The sequence below is a fragment of the Octodon degus genome, unplaced genomic scaffold, assembly GCF_000260255.1.
Source record: "Octodon degus isolate 3935 unplaced genomic scaffold, OctDeg1.0 scaffold00010, whole genome shotgun sequence".
Lineage (NCBI taxonomy): Eukaryota > Metazoa > Chordata > Mammalia > Rodentia > Octodontidae > Octodon > Octodon degus.
In genome coordinates this window covers 13,652,736-13,670,235 of record NW_004524586.1, presented here as the reverse complement: position 1 = coordinate 13,670,235, position 17,500 = coordinate 13,652,736, and the positions used below count along the sequence as shown (strand labels likewise).

At 43.4% G+C, this 17,500-nt stretch overlaps 1 protein-coding gene and 1 pseudogene across 5 annotated transcripts in view; one reads left to right on the top strand and one right to left on the bottom strand.

Annotated features, from left to right (window-relative positions):
- Positions 1-17,500, top strand: part of Mgmt (O-6-methylguanine-DNA methyltransferase) — a 325,209-nt gene that overhangs the window by 216,157 nt on the left and 91,552 nt on the right. The window lies entirely within an intron of this gene.
- On the bottom strand, positions 13,272-14,163 carry LOC101569925 (annotated as a pseudogene).

The window sequence follows — 17,500 nt, the reverse complement described above, 5'->3', positions numbered from 1 at the left end:
CCTTTCCATGAATAATCAAAAAATAATAAAATTTGTTAGGCATTCTCCGGGAGCCTTAAAACGTGCAAGTCAGTGGCCAGGCAGCTTCAGCAGGGACTGGTACGTGTCTTCGTCCCAGTGTGACATATTGACGTTATGCCCCTGAGAAGCTGCTGCCGGAAGCTAGAGCTGGTGGGCTACTTATTAAAATAGCTGGTGAAGGTACATGTGTGCCTGCTATGACTTACAAAGGGTCCAAAGCCACGGGAAGGGACTCCTCCACGTGACTCTGCAGCCCCGCGCCTCTCTCTGTGCCAGCACCGGAGCCCGGGAAGCCCTGCCAAGGAAGCCTGTGTTTATCAAGCTCGGCTGAGGTCTCAGGCCTGGAAGGCCCAGGTATCCCCTGCCTGCCCCATGGCCACAAGACAGTGGAGCTGCAGTAGTGTGCAGAGAGAACAGCTTCTGACGGAGGAGTGAGCGGCTGCTCGTGTACCGTCTCTGGGAACTACAGTTCTCCCCTAGGGGCCTACAAAGAGCAGCTTTCTGACCTCCTAAGGCTGAGGGTGATGCAGGAGAGGGAAAAGTCTCACGTGTACGCTGTCTTTCAAGGGCCTCCAGGTGGAGGCTTTGTATCTGATCACAAATCGAGGTGGGGAAGGGGAGCGAGAAGCGTCCCTGCCAGAGACCTTCTGCATGTACTTGTGAAGTGGCTCTGGGCCCTGGTGACTTGTTTTCCCTGTGCTTGTGTTGTGGGGTGTGTTCCTGAAGGGCAGGACCTCTCTTCTGCCTTTGTTCACTAAACAGCAGCAGGCCTGTGTCCCCAGCTCCTGATACAGCTGGATGTAGAGGACAAGCCCTCGCCATGCTGGATGTGGGACCCTCCCCGGGTGGCCTGTGTATCCACACATGCCATGGCTGCCTGACCTGACCTGGCTGCTCTTGAATATTCATCAAGGGCTTGCTGGTAGAGTGCACGAAGCTTGGGGACTGGACAGAGAAGTGCTGTCAGCTGTCCTCAAGTTCTTTTCCACATGGTGTGGGCTGGACTTGCCAGCGGAACACCCAGCCTCAGCTGGGCTCTTTTGCCCTCCCAGGAGCCTGCAAGGCTGGCCCCAGTGCTGTCAGGTCACACTGATCCTGTCCCCAGTCATTTGGTTATGCAGCCAACTGGAACAAAAGATAAAAATAGTCCAGTTTATATGGTGCTTTTCATCATCATGCCCTCTCAGTACCTTTTATGAGCCTGTTTCTTTAACAGCTTCCTGTCAGGAAAGTCACAGGTAGTGCTCTATTTAGCATCAGATCTGGTCTTTGGAGGTAATTTTTAAATAATCTGAACTAAAATGCTAAATCATATAAGCCTTGAAAAATAGCATCTTTAAGTCTCTGTCTTTTTGTATTTGAAAGTTAGTGCATTTCATTGCCAGTCACCTGAGGATGAGCAGTACCCTCTTGGCTTGGAGAGACCGCCCGCTGTTAATAGAAGCTAGCCCAGTACAGTTCATAAAAGCTTTATTTGCACACTGTACATCAGGTGACGGACGCAACCACAGTAATCTTTCCCGTACAAACACAAATGTAACCATCATTTCCAAAACTGTGGAACAAATTCAGTGCATGAACCCAGGTATATACATTGTAATTATATACAACTGGAATGGTGTATAATTACTGATGTAGACCACTACTGCACAAAACACTAAACACTCCTTGGGCTGGGTGCCACTAAGGCTGTTCATGCAAGAGGGGTGGGCAGCAAGAGTGCCAGCAGTACCTGGTGACCCACAGGGATGATCTGAGTTCAGTGTCTGTGATGCTGGCCTTCAATTCTGATCAACAGTGTCACTGGTGGTGGGTTAGCATTGTCTACTGAGGATTTGGGGCGGCTTCTAAAACACATGGCACATAGGAAATGCCTCTGCCGAGCAGAAGAGGATCTCAGGGAGCACCTTGCAGAGTGTGGAGCGAGGTCACAGGCGGGCAGGATTGTGGCTAGTCACTGTGTACTGGAAGGGTCTGTTCTGCGTCATTCAGTCCCATGGCCCATGATGTTTGAGATGCAGGGCAAAGATTCCCAGGTGTGAAAGGGTAAAAGGAAGCCAGAGACAGTGGTAGGGAGAGAAGAGATTGCTGGTGAGGGGAAGGGGGCCCTACAGGCAAGGACCTGGTGGAATGTCCTTTGGAGACATGGGTAGGAACTGCCCCACCCCACTCAGGCCTCTGCCTGATAAGGCTGCGTCCCAGATTGGCACGGTAAATCTGGCCCGAGGACCCAAAGCAAAGGCTTCATCTGGTGGCAGCAACTGCAGCTCCCTCCACAGCACCCTGTTCTTGTTCTGCCCTAATTGGCCAAGCTGCCTGCTTTTTGCTTCCTGCCCCAGTTTCTAGGTAGCTGAGCAGATGGTTGGAACGTCAGACAGCAAGGTCATCCTGCTGTGGATTTGCACCTGAGGAGGCAGCAAAACCTTGGGTTCATGGAGAAAAGAAAACTTAGGATCCACTTTGAGCAAGGAGAGGAGGTAAAAAGGCAGAGCCCATGGCTGGCAGCTCGCATAAGGACAGGAACTTGAAGGCCTGCAGGTTGAGCCAGGCAGCTGCCGCATATTCCTTGTGTTTTAGAAGCCTGTTGTGTTGAGAGAAGAAACTCAAAATACACCTTGTGTTCACTTGTGTATTGCTTTGCTATTATAGTATGTGGATATTAATTTTTCAGTGTCAGCTGTGATGAGCATTCGTTTGGCTAGCACAGTGAACCCCAGATTGAGAAGTAGAGGCCCAGCGAAGGCACAGAGTTAGCTGAGGCCCTGAGAGATCATGTAGTAGATGAGCACCTGCAGAGACTGGGCAGTGGGAGGTGCACAGACTACAGCAGGAGTGTGGTGGGCAGCGGAAAAACTTAGGCAGCTGCACCAGGGAGTGCAGGCAGGAGGAGGCCCTCCCCTGCCCAGCCATCTTCCTTAGGCCACTCATCTTGACCAAGGATACCTGAGAGTTGGGGTAGGACAAGTGTTTAGACTATGATAGGAGGCCAGTCATGCTGGATCACTTGCTTTTATGAATGTCAAAGAATTCTGCCCTCCTTCCAACTCACAAGTGGCTTAACCCTGGAAACTGGAGGAAATCATGTATTATGGTCTTAGGAAATTTTTTCCACCCAAGGAGGCACTGTTAGAGCAACAAGGGGCATGTGAAACTTTGCCTGCGAGCATAGATGCAGCTCTGCATCCCCGATGTGCCGCAGATACTGAGCCTCCCCAGCTAGGAAGGCTGGCAAACACTGCGTGCAGAGAGAGGCAGCTGGGATGGCTCCTTGTCTGCTCCTCTGGAATTATATAGAAGTATCCTGGCCACTAACCAGACAGTGCAAGAACTTTAGCACGGTATGCCTTGGTGGCTCCCCTGAGTTCAGAAACAAAAGGGCTGCAGTGTGCTTCCCCACTCCCTGGCATAGTGGACGCAAGACCACAGTCCCTTGGAAGCCCATCATGTGCCAGTCTACTAAGATGGATGTGGATTTGGCCCAGAATCTTCCCGGTGATCCATTTCCTTTGCAGGACCACTGTAGGTGCCTGGGCGGGTGTCCGTTGTTATCACAGTGCCTACCCGTCAGAGCTCAAAGGGACTGGGCCTCTGCAAAAGAAAACTAGTTTCTGTGGCTGCGCATCAGTGCTTACCTATCTTAACAGTCAGTTACTCGGTAGTTAGCAGAAAGTTAAGAGACTCTTTCTTCACAGTTTAAGAAGCTGCCAGGTGTCCTGGCAGCAGACAGAAAGAGCAGGAAGGATGGTAGGAATGTCTTTGCCCTTGAGTTTTCAGTGTGTGGGTCTCTGCTGTTTCCTGTGGCACTTGTGGAGAGCTTTCTAACGTGACTGTCATCTGAGTGAAGTGACACAAACACTGAGTAGGCCTGTAAAACATTTTGTAATCCGGTGCAAAGGAAAGAGAATGTAAATCATTTCTGAACAGCAGGTAGAAGGAGGAACCCCTCCTCGATGTAGCTGTAGGTTGTCGTTACCTGAGCAAGAGGGAATTCCCCGTCAGAGAGACCTGGGCTTCTTTTCATGCTGCTGCTCACTAAATCTGGCAGCAGCACTTTGTAAACACAGCAGCACCTGGATTTTCTTGGGGAAAACCTGCAGTATCAACATGGAGCAGGCTGCGACTTGGCCTTGCAGGAGTGCAGATGAGAAGCGATGTTTCTGTTCAAATAAACTAGCAAGAGCAGCAGTTCCTGTGACCTATCTGGGTAGCAGTCAAAGCTTCCCTAGCCCTGGAATTGAGTTCAGGTCTCAGAAGAGTCTGTTAGGGAAGCTTCATTCTAAGTCCAGCCCTAAAGTAGATGAAACACAGAGAAGCAAGCTGATGCCCCCGGGGAACCCAGAGGGAAGGCCAGGTGAGGGCCGCTGGTGGCTGCTACTCCCGCTGCTCTCATCGGGAGCGCCACGGCCCTGTCATGGCATGTAGCATGTGCCTGGGTTTTGGTGGGGGTTTTTGTTTTTTGTTTTTTTAATTTTATTGAGAAATAGCCATGAGACAGTTTCAAAACAGGTTAGTAGGACAGCTTCAATAATTAATACATTGCATGTTGTTATCTTCATAGTAGTTTTTCAGAGTACAAAATGCAGACATGATATCCTGTCCAAACACTATTAGTACAAATCTTTCTTCTCATCGAATTAAGAGAAAGTAGCTGTATATCTATCCTAACTATTTTGAATATACAGATACAAAATGTTCCTTCATTTATATCCCCTTTTTTGTTTAGTTTTATCAGAGATGGGTACTCCATTGTCATTTAAATATTGGAGGTGCGTGAATTCAGCAAAATAATCCAATATAGTCCAGTAGTGCATAGAGTAGTGGCTTATTAGCAGTACTGGCAGTGTCAGAAGTTGTTGACTTGGCTGTGTCTTGCTGCTCAGGAGCAGAAGCGCTGCAGTGTGCTTCCCCACTCTGTGGCGCAGGGGGCTCAAGACACCAGTCCCTTGGAAGCCCATCGTTTGCCACCATCTCCCAAGGCGGATGTGGACTTGGCCCAGAATCTTCCTAGAGACCCATTTCCTCTGCAGTCCTCAGCCTTCCCTTCCACATGGCCAGGAGATAGTGCCCAAAGCAAGGGCTCTGGAAGCTGCCTCCTGGAGAGGGCTTTTGTCCACAACTCACCAGCCACATAGGAAAGGTACCCTTCTTGTCCCATAGAAATCTTATGATGCATGGCTCCCTAACAACCCACAAGGACTTCCAGAGGACATCAAGAGTGATGGCACTTTATTTTCTGAGTCATCGAAAGCCAGCCACAGTTCTTGTGAGTCAGATGAGCTTTTTGGATTGAGTTGAAGATTTGCCCACATTTACTGGTTTCCGAGTGACCACACATGAGTGCAAATCGTACCTCGTTTGGGGACACACACCTTCCTGGAGCTAAGTGTCCATCTGCCTGTGATTAACAGACTGTCTGGAGCTTGCCTTTCTCTTGACGGATCTAAGAGTTGTAAATTATCAGCACTTTCTTACTTAGTAGATAAATTTCACTGAAAATTCAGGAATGCATATGTGTGTGGCAAATTCTTTAGTGACAGTTTTTTTTGGTTAAACATGCATGACAGCTGTCATCTTTAATTAAATACTTGTCAAAGACCTACTGGGTGCTGGGGATACCAAGATCTGATGACCAAAACAGGTGACATCTTGGCCAGTTAACAGTCCTTATGCTGCTGTGTGGGTGAGCAGGGAAAATGTGGAATAAACACATAAAATATGGTTAAAAGCCAGGTGCTGGGCAGTGTAGAAGTGAAGCAGAAATGAGGGTGGAAGTGTTGTTTTAAATGGGGTGGTCAGAGGCCTTACAGAGGAAATGGCCTCGGGCACAGTTGGAAAGAGTCCCGTGGCCTGTGCTTGGAGGGACAGCCTGGCTGGCTCCCCCCACACAGAAAAGAGACCCATAAAGACAGTGTCTCATTATATGCCGGAGTCTTTCTGCTGACCCTCAGCAGTTTGGTTGATTTCACGAAGCCCTGTGTCATGGAGACCCAGAACATAGAGGTATTTCCCGCCTTTGAATGAGAAGCCCCCATCCCAGGAGTGTAAAGCCCTAATGGATCTTTCTCTAATTGGTGCCTCTGTATTATTTTCTTTGGCTGAGAAAATCCTTGTAAAGTATATTTAATGTGGTGTTGAAATTGGTAGCATTTTGTTCCCCATTTTAAAACCTAAAGGTAATCTCAGTGGTCCTATTACATGTTCTAGTTTTGCTTTTTTTTTTTTTTTTCTGAGACCTAATTGTAGAGCCTCCCCACCCCTTTCTATGAATCCCAACTTAGAAACCTTAAAAAGAATACTGGCTTCTGCCTCTCCCTTTGGTGAAAGGGTAATTCTGCAGGTGGCTGGAGGTATGGAGGAGAGAATACTGTGCCACCAGACCAGCCCACTCTGCTTTGAGTAAGGTGAACAGAGCTTTTCCTGGCTTTGCCTCTTTAAAACAAACACACGGATTTGCTATTCTTATTTGTTTTATAAAAAACATATTGAAAACACCAAAATGCTGAAAAACGACTGACACTCAGAACATGCCTGGTATGTGTTGTGTTGGCTTGCCAGTACTCTTAAGCCTTTATCTGATTCTACTTCAGTAGGATTTTAACCCCTGCATTTAAAGCTTTTGCTTGGAACGTCCATGCTCTTACCATGAACATCAGTGGTTTGGGACGTATCTGCATATCTAGTATCAAGCCTGGAGAACTGAAGCCTCACCTTCTCTTCAAGCTGGGGACCTTTCCAGACCCTGGCATTTTACTGTGATTTGACATGTCCTGAAAGAAAGTATCTTTAAAGAAAGTAAGTTTAGTTGATTGAAATGAAATTAAATCCACATTTGTGTATCGTAAGTTATTAATCTGATTGGCCTGCTGAATCGCAGCCTCTGTTTGTAAACAGTCCTGCCCAGGCCCTCTCTAAGCAAGCTTAGCTGTTTTCCCTCCTCCCCTTGAGAACCTCCCCCATGCTCTGGATTTCCCCTATGGGCCATGGTGAGTTGCAGGCTTCACAGATGTGGAGCTGTGGTTTGCAATGTAAACTGTAGCCCCATCTTTGACACACATAGCATTTGTTGTTATCTTACCACCTTGGTTTGGATGCTATACTTGCAATTATAACAACAGAAATCCTTGGTAGTAATGGCTTAATGTTCCTGTCTTGGGAAGAGGCCTCCACCTGCTTTATTTCTGAAATGCATTTGCATGGAAGGAGACCAGCTCTGGGCCTGGCAGCATGGCAGTGAACTGCTGGCTTGAGCTCTCCACAGAATTCAGGATCCTATTTGTTCATGAAAAAAGAACTAGAAGTTGCATATCCTATGTGTTAGCTCCAAGACTACTAACATTATTTATTTAACCATGAAGGAGTATATGAAATTTTGAAGAGCAGTTTAGCCCTAAAATATTCCATTAGTTGCTGCCAGAAAAGCTTTTCTGAAACAACATTAAACTTCAAAGAAACATGCTCTAATGTTAATAGACCCATGAAATTGAAGTAAAGATAGTCTAAACTGAACTAAAATTATGCTTAAAAATAGCCTTTTAAATTGGATAAAGGTGTATTCATAGATAGCCAGAGGGTCAGGACCCAGTGTTCGGACAGGAGAACAGAGTGAAGCTCCACATGTCCATGCAGTCCCCTCCTGGCTTTCTATCGCATCATTAACTGCCAGGGCTTGAGACCTTTAATTGCTCTTTCACTGCCTGCATGGTGAGGATGTTGCAGGCCATCATTTCTTCTAAAATAGTGAACTATCATTTTATACAATTTATTTTTATCACCTATTCTAGCAACAATTTGTCTCCTCAGAAATAAGTTTATGATTCCTTGCTTTCTGCCTTTCACTTTTACCCAGTTCTGATTTTTGATGTGACTACCAGTTGTGGTCTCCTATCTTAGCACTTAGGGATTAGTCCTTACATTTATCCATCACAGCACATTCTGTGGCTCTCAGACTTAAAATGTTACCTTAACCCTTTTGGTAGATGGGATGTAGTATGGACAGGTGGCTAGTAATGTGGTTGCGTGGGCAGTGGTCTCCCTTGGGGTTCTGTGGTCAGTGGTCTGTGCCAGGGTCCTGTGGGCACTGGTCTCTCTCAAGGTTCTTGACGGGGGACTTCCCACAGCCAGTTTAGAAGAAGCTAATGCACTGTACCTTAGGAAATAAGAAACAGTTCTTCCTCAGAAAGCTGTTTTCCTCTCAGGTTAAGATCTTTGAAAGTACAGTGCACCAAAGAGAGGGCGTAGAACAGAGATGGTGAAACTTTTAGAGACCAAGTGCCCACACTGCAACTCAAAAACCCACCTATTTCTTGCAAAATGCCAACAGTGCAATTAAAGGAGAATATAGAAGTTTTAGTTTAGAAAAAAATAACTTATCTGAAGCTCAGCTGCTGAGTCCACGTGGCTCAAGTGCCAGTGACTGCTGTGGCCTGTGTGCCATAGGTGTATCCCCACTAACCTAGGTTAACTCTAGGTGACAACGGGCAAGGGAGACAGGTGTCCACCTGAGAAGGGCACCCCCTTCCTGCAAGCTGTGCTTCCTTCTCAACTTGCTCAGAGGCGGCTGCTTTCTGCTGTTGTGTGAACTGATTGTACCTTTCTGTCTTGCCTCCACTTTGGGTTCCCATAATGTGAGATAAAGGCATATGCTGAGGTCATGGGGTGAAGACTTCAAGGAAGACCTTTTCTGGTTGCGGGGAGGATTTTCCCCCACATAATTTGCATGGCTGGGACAGGGACTGTCCCTTTGGGGAAAGCGTGTGGTCACTGTGGATTTTAGCTTGTTTTACCTTTCTTTCATTTAAAAAATGTTAAAGTAACACAGGTTTATTGTTTCTAAAACTTCAAAAGTAGAAATACAGCAATAAAATCTTCTTTCCAGAGGCAATCAATCTTAGTCTTTTGTCATGAAACCTTGTAAGTCTGTTTCTATTATTGTACATATACTTCCTGTTCTTACATACTTTTACCAGGAAAGTGTATGGTGTAGTCTTTTGTGAATAGGACTTGAGCTTCCTAATATCCTGGCTCTCCATATCCTGTATTATTCTATAGTGTGGATTACTGTAATTTATTAAGCCTTCTCACTCTTGGTGGAAATTTAATTTCCAACTTTCCTTTCTTTTACAATGCTGTTGTGAACATTTGTGTGTGTCTATATTTCTGTGCCGTATGTGAATTTTCTATGGAATAGACTTCTGAAAGAGGCATTGCTAGGTCAGAGGGATTCACATTTAAAATTTGATGGATACAATGTAGACACCAGTCCCAAAAGCTGTACCAGTTTATGTCTTCAGCAGTAAGAAAAGATGTCCACTTGTCTGTATCTCTGCAAAAACCAAAATTTCTAAAATGCCTTCTTACTGTTCAAACAGTTTGTATTATTTTTACACAAGTGCAGAGGCCATTTTTATATTTGTTGGCCCTTGATTTACCTATACACATACTTTGCTTTTATTTTAATAACTGCAGCACGGGGGCTGGGGAGATAGCTCAGTAGAATAAGTGCTTGCCTGGCAAGCACAAGGGCCCGAGTTCAATCCCCAGTTCTAGAAAAAAAAATAAATAACAAAAAGATATGCTACACATACTTTTAATAACTGCACCACAGCAGTCAGTCCTTTATCTGATAAGTCATATATATATTATTTTGGTCTCTTTTTCTAGCTGCTAAAAAATAATCTTTGACATGCCAGAATTCTAAAATTTTACATATTCCAACCTAACAATCCTTTTGATGGAGCTTCTGAGTTTAAATCTTGTTTGGAAAGATGATTGCTATTGCCAGATTCCAAAAACTACCATCTCTTTCTAGTATTGTTTTAATCCTTTTAATTTGTTTACAAATTGAATTTGTAGGTGAAATATAATCCGTCCTCCTATGTAGACAGTGAGTTTCTCCACACATCTCCTCATACTGCTTTTCATCTACCATCTCAACTGCAGTGCCCCCTTCGTTGTATTCAACCCTCCCCCATGTGTGGGTCTGCTCTGTTCTGTTCCATTGTTGTGTTCTTAATCCCTGGGCTTGTTCTTCACTGCTAATAGAGGTAGCTCTACAGAAGGGTTGATATGTGGTGGGACTGTGTCTTTTTTCATCCCTTTCAAAGTTTTATCTCAGGGTAGGAATGGACACAGGAGGAAAAATAGCATGCAAATAGTCTAACAGAGGAGGGATGATACAAAATGAGGGAACATAGAATGAGATCAGGGACTGGTGTGTGGGCAACAGATGAGAATCCAAGGAAACTATTTCAAAGCTGGAGCCCAAAGTGTACAAGATGTGATAAGAGAGAGGAATTAAAATACAGTAGCCCACCATCCCGGCTGGCTTGTGATTCAGGGGGCTCCAAGGGCAGAGGACTTTCTACCTCATCTTTGGGAAAGTCCCAGTTGAACTGAGAAAGTTGTCAGCCTAGATTAGAGGCACTCTAAAGGACATAAATAAAAATAAGGAAGCCACTAAAATAAACACTCCCCAATATTAAAGGGTCTGAAGGAAGAACCAACAAAGACTAAGCAAGCAGAGAAACAATCATTACAAGCATGTAGAGAGACAGTAATTACAACATGAAATCATGTGACAGACTTGAAACTGTATCAGTAAATGTTGAAGGGTTTGTGAAAATAGATTGCAGGTTGGCTTGTGAATAGAACCCAGGCCTGTGTATATAAGCACCACACTTAAAAATACAATGATTCAGAAGGAAAAGACAAAAAAAGGTGCACCGTTTAGACACAATTGATAGGAAATAGTTTTCCATACTGGAGTAGACCAATTAGAAATCAGGCTCAAAAGGTATACTAGGAAATAGTATAGGGGGACAGGCAGATAGCACAGTGGCGTAAGTGCCTGCCGGGCAAATGTAGGGTCCTGAGTTTGATCCCCAGTACCAAGAAAAAAAAAAAAAGAAATATTAAAGCGTACTTTAAAATGCTAAAAGTTACCTTCTTGATGAAGATAGAATACTTGTCATACAGAAACCACCTGTGCAAAATAGAAACCAAAGCACACGTACAAAGAAAAAGAGATAAAAACATAGAAATGTTAAAGATTTTAACAGATCATTCTCAGTAGAAGATAGATTATATAGCCACAAGAAACCATATGGGAGACCCAAGTGACATACCCAGGAATATAGTATGTCCTTCCATAAAGTTTCACGTTTTTATTTATAGGACTCATTTCTTTTTGCTGAATTTAGTCAGATACATATTTTCTAGTGTTTCTTTTGTGGATGAAATTTTTTTTTTATCTCAATAAAGTTGCTGATTGGTTGTTTTCTGACATATAAAAGAGCTACTGAATCTTATGTGGGGGCATTTTGCTGTTTCCTAATTAGTGTAACATCAGTGAATTCCCCTTAACTTCTTCAGTCAAGCATATCTGGTAATAATAATACCTTGAATTGTTTTGACCTTGCTAGTACATTCCTTTCTAGTATTTATATTCTTTGTCTATAGATAATGCTAAAAGCAGGGATACAATCATTAGTATTTGCCTCCACAAGCTGTTCTAGAAGTTTGTGTTCCTAATTTTTTAATTGACATAGTATATGTACATATTTACATATAAAATCATCAAGTTAATTAGCATGTACGTTTCCTCAACCATTTATCATTTCTATGTGTTTAGGACCTTCAAACTCTTCAAGCTATTTTGATCTGTATCATAAATTGTTCCCACCACTGAAAAACATTTATGATTTACTGAGAACAGTCACATATTAAAAGTTGTCTAACATGTGCTGGGGATGTAGCTCAGTGGCACAAGCACCTTCCTGGCAAGTACAAGGTCCTGAGTTTGATTTCTGGTACGAAAGAAAAGTTAACTTTGCACAATTGAGATCCTGCCAATACGTACCAAAACTCAATCTTGTGTGTACTCTTGGGAATCAAGTGTTTGAAGTGCCAACCATTCTTCTCAACCTTTTTTATTAAGTAGAATATATATATATATTACAGTCATCTTGAAGTTACATTCTGTGGCTTCTTCTTCCTCCTGTATACCCGGGCCAGCTCCCTGCCCAGCTCCTCCTTCATCAACCTTTTCTTTTGTTATGAGAATAATACGCATGGAGAAAAGTTACACATAGTAAATATTTATGCAGTTGTCATGCAAACACACAGATCGTGGCAGTCATCAGAATCCTGTCCCTGTTTCTCCCTACCACTCTCCACTTCTCCCAAAGGCAGTCCCTACTCTGATCTTTGTACTCAACTCCTGCTTTTTCTGTGTACTTTTGTCACTATGTCATGTGCATGTCCTAATTAGTCCATTTTTGTTATATAGTATACCATCGTGTGAATTTTCCTGTTTATTTGTACCTTCCACTATGGCCGCTTAAGTAGTTGTAGTTCTCTTGCTGCTGTTAAGTGATACTCCCAGATCGCCCCTACATATTATGGTTACCCGTGTTCATTCATTTCTGTTGGGTGTGTGTCCTACCACTGGAGTCGCTAGTCATGTGGTTTAGTATAATTATCTGTGGGAGAGAATGCCAAATGGTTTTCCGATATGGTTAAATCCATTAAGCTCCCCCAGTAGTGTCTGAGGTTTCCTGTTACTGCAAACCAGTGCTGGTGCTTGGCGTTACGAGCCTAACGTTAGTCATTCTTGAGTCTGTGTTCTTATCTCTTACTGTAGTTTCACTTTACAAGTCTATCACACTATTGCCATTGAACATACAGTCATATGGTTATTTGCCATTTCTATGTGGTCTTTTCTGGGGGATATATAGGACTTTAATCCATTTTCCCATGGAGAAGTCTTTTACACCTGATTCATAGAGGAGTTCTACATATAAATTGAATGTGACCACTTTGCTGGCCATATATGTTGAAAGATTCTTCCACATTGTGTGGATTGTCTCTCATTCTCATAATACTGTCTTATGGAACAAAAGTTTTTAATGTTAAGACAGATTTCATCTGCCTTTTGATGTATGATTACTACATTTTTACCATGTCTTAGTACTTTTATCCTAGAACATGTGAAGTTATTCTCATGCACAATGACCACTTTGTCACAAATATAATGAGTACTTTTTAAACTTTACTTTGTTGCTTTATTCTTCTACCATGCTGCACTATCTTAATTATTATAGTTTTATATCAAATTTTCATATCTGGTAGAGAAAGTGTTTCATATATTAATTTGACAATTGTTTTGATTGTTGTTGACTAAGACAATTCCATTAGCATGCAGATTTCAGAACCAGTTCATTACGTACCAGATTCATTTTTTTTTTTTTTTTAGCACTTTAAAGAACTGCTTTATTTTACAAAAGTCTACCTTTGAACTAGCCATCTTAAAGGCTGCAACTTCAGTTCCAGGTCATGCATCTGTATGTCATTAAAAGCCACTGATCATATGGGAAGTATCTTAGTTTGTCTCTGCAGACAGCGGTCCCTCTATTTCAACACCTTTCTCAGTTACACTAGCAATTTCAAACCGGTTGTATGAACGGGCATCTCGACAGTACAGCACTTGCATGCAGCATTCTGCTAGCTCTTGTGCCTCGGTCTGGCTCAGCACTGGCTGCTTCTCCAGCACTTCTCGAAGCACAGGCTAAGCCAAGTATGCACCATAACCAGTGGCAAGCGATGGGGCTCAGTAGGCTACACCAAGCATGTCCACATAACCAAGGAAGCTCTCTCCATCTGCATAGCCTCCAATGACCATGGTGTTCCACAGAGGGTTTATCTTCGAGTGACAGCTGTACATAGCCCTCGTCAGCCATGAATGGATAGCTCTAGGGCTATAGCTGTGTCCATCTCCCAGCAACTCCTCATCAATCACCATCTGGTCTAGAACTTGCTTCAAATACTGGAAATCAGCATAGTCTCCAGAGGCACCCAGCATGGTGCTGTTGTTGACCCACATAATGCGAGAGACGTTTCGGAAACGAGCCAGGGAGCTGTAAGAGCCCAGCATGTCGGCAGCAATCACCACTCTGCCCTCAAATTTGACGCCAAGTAGTGAGGTCTCAGTCACCATGGGGTTCAGGGGCCGCAAGAGGGTTCCCCCATGGAGGGCGGACGCTGGATCCAAGACCGAAGTGGGGGTGGCCGGGACACAGTAAAACTGTCCTGGGGCTGGCCCCCCAGCCCAGTGCCCACACCACAACTCCAAGAAGGCTTCCATCTTAGTCATTGTACAAGAAAGCCCGGATTCATTCTTTAAAGTTATTTTTTTCTTTTTGGAGTAGGACTTGATTGACTGTATAGATTGGTTTGAGGAGAATTGACCTCTTTATATTTTGTTAGTTATGATCATCAAATCTGTGGATATTTCTATTCCATTCTCAATAATGATTTATAGCCTTTCCCCACAGAGGTCTTACACACATTTCATTAGATTTCTTATTAAGTACATGATATATTTCAATGATATATTTCAATGGTATGTATGCATTTTTAGCCATGCTTAGTACAAAAGCATTTATCAGTCTTACCCTATTCATTTAAAACAGCTCAGAATGGCTTTTAACAAAAACATCTGATTTCTTTCTACTGTTGCTTAATCAGACTTATTAGACATATGTACACATATTGCCCAAATAGGAATAGAATTGGGAAATCAATACAAATCCTACAGATATTAAAAGATTAATGGGTACTGGGAGATAGCTCAGCAGTCTAAATACCTGCCTGGCAAGCTCAAGGACCTGGGTTCAATCCCCAGTACCGCATGCCATGCCTCCCTGAACACCAGGAGCACTGAGCCAGCCATGGTGGCACACTCCTTTAATCCCAGCACTGGGGATGCTGAGACAGGAGGATCACTACAAGCCCGAGCTGCATAGCGTGACCTTGTGCAAAACAAACAAAAACAAAAACAAAACACCTAATTAATAAAGACATATAAGCAATTTTGCCAATATATGTGGTAACCGGTATGAGATGGACAAGATCACTGAGAGACAAATCGCCAGTCTTCTCTCTAGAGTGGTTTAATTGCTGTGCTGCTGAGAAAGCTGCACATGTGGCGGGGTTACCGGGCTGCACATCTGAGAAGGGTGCACTGTACTCCACATAATTACACCTCAGTGTACCCAGCTTTAAAGTACGGTTTACTTCAGCAGATAATCTTTTTGGTATACATGCAGATGTACCTTTTCTTTTTCTTTTTTCTTTCCTTCCTTCCTTTTCTTTTTTATGGGAGTGGGGCTGGCGTGGCATGTGGTGCCCAGGATCAAGCTGCGGTCCCTGTGTACTTGCCTAAGCTGGCTCTTTAGACCAATGAGCTATCTCACCAGCCCTTTTTTGGTCTTTTTGAGACAGGGTCATGCTATGCACTTCAGGCTGGCCTTGAGCTCACTTCATAGCCCAGTATGGTCTTGAACTCATAAGGATCTTACTGCCTCAGCCTCCTAAGTGCTGGGATTACAGGCATGTGCCCCCATACCTAGCTAGATGTACCACTTTTCAATAATTCTTATCCTTTCTGTTTCTCTAGCCTTTTTGTGGTAATTTTCATTCAACCTAAAGAATACCTTTTAAGCCCTGGTGAGCTCAGAGGAGTTCAGAAGAGCCAACTCTGCAGTCAGAATTTCATGAACTTGTTGTCACAGAGATCCATTACCAGCAGTTAAATTATATAAGTTTACACGTAGGTACATTCCGTGTGGCATGCTAATGCGTATCAAAAGTCATCCCCTCCAGTTTTGTACTAATTTCACTGCTGTCTGTGCCTTTGAAGTCAGCTTTTCCGCGGTGTGCTTCTGAGGATCTGAAAGCTACGTTTAGTGCCATCACACTGCTAGCTAGAAATCATTCCTGGTGGGAGCATTTTCACAACATGAATCAGCAAATGTTACTAATTGGAGTTTCATTTATTTTATATCTAGAACAGAGTTTGGTAAACTGGAGCTGGAGCTGCCTTTTATAAGAAGTACCATTTTATTTTAGCACAGTCACATCCACTTGTTTCTTGCCTTTCAGGAGCAAGAGTTGAATAGTGTAGTTCAGGCTGAGACCATATGGCCCTAAATTATATACCATTGGCCCTTTAAGAAAGTGTTTGCGTACCAGTGATCTAGACCAAGAATGTAAATGTTAATAATACACATTAACTTGAAGAGCACAATACATTTAACCATTGCATTTTGAAAAGCACAAAAATATTGGTCCTAGAGTTAAAATTACTATCTGATTCATCAGCCACTTACGTCATTGTAACATGCTCAACATTTTGACACCTTCAGCTTCTTCACTTGCATCTTGTTACCATTCATGTGGGACTACGTGTTGCATGCACAACAGTTGGGCGGTGAACCAGCTCAGTAGCACCAACTGGACGCATATAATTTATGACAAACATTTTGGTGTATTTTGTGTGCTACCTTCTATTTATATCAGAAGAAAAATGATTAAAAAGTACATATCTTTATGCAGACTTAACCTGTGAATGCCTGTTAGCCACCAGCATAATCTTCTTTACCTTCAAGCATTTTTTTCTAGTAAGGAACTCTTTTAGTTTCTTTTTTTAAAATGATGCTCCTTGTGGTAGAGTTCGGGTTTGGCAGTTATACTGTTCAGAGGCTGACGATGTCACGCCTTCCTCCTCAGGCTTCCACGTTTGGGGAAAGTCAGCTGTTGATGTAAGTGCTGCTCATTTGAGGCAGAGCCTTTCCCTGGATTATGACTAGGTGTGCACATATGCTTCTTATTTTGCATGGAGGTCCTAGGGCTGCCTGAATACACAGCTCAGTGTCTTTTAAAATAGAAAAGGGGGAGCTCAGTGGTCTAAGCACCTGCCTGGCAAGCTCAAGGACCTAGGTTCCATCCCCAGCACCACAGGCTGTGCTGGTCGCAGAACCCCAGGTGTGCTCAGCTGGCCACCGAAACTGGGCATGGTGGCATACACCTGTAATCCCAGCACTGGGGAACCTGCAACAGGAGGATCGCTAGGAGTCTAAGCTGCATAGTGAGGGGCTGGGGACATGGCTCAGTGGAATAAGCACTTCCCTGGCCTGAGTTCAATCCCCGGTTCCACAAAAAAAAAAAAAAAAAAAAAGGCTCATAGGCTGTATAGTGAGACCCTGTGCCATATATATGTGTATATATATGATAGAAGAAGGGGGAAAGGAAGAAAGGGGAAGGTATTGGAAAAAGATTTAAGGTACATCAACTCCCTAAGATGAAGGTAATCATTATGTACGGCAAATGTATGCTAGTTCAAAATAAAGGGTTTTAGAATATTCTTCTCTCATTTCTTCAGGTATAGCTTTTTTTTTAAATTTTATTGATAAACAGATAGCAATGAGACGGTTTCAAATCAAATCGAAAGTACAGATTCCACAAATAACGCACTGCATATATTATTCTTCGTGGTTAATTGCTGTACAAGATGCGAACTTGAGATCCTATTTACAAACACCCTTAGAACAAATCATTCTATTCATTAAGAGAATGCAACTATATATCTATCCCAACCACTTTGAATACACAGATACAAAATGGACATTCATCGGTATACCCC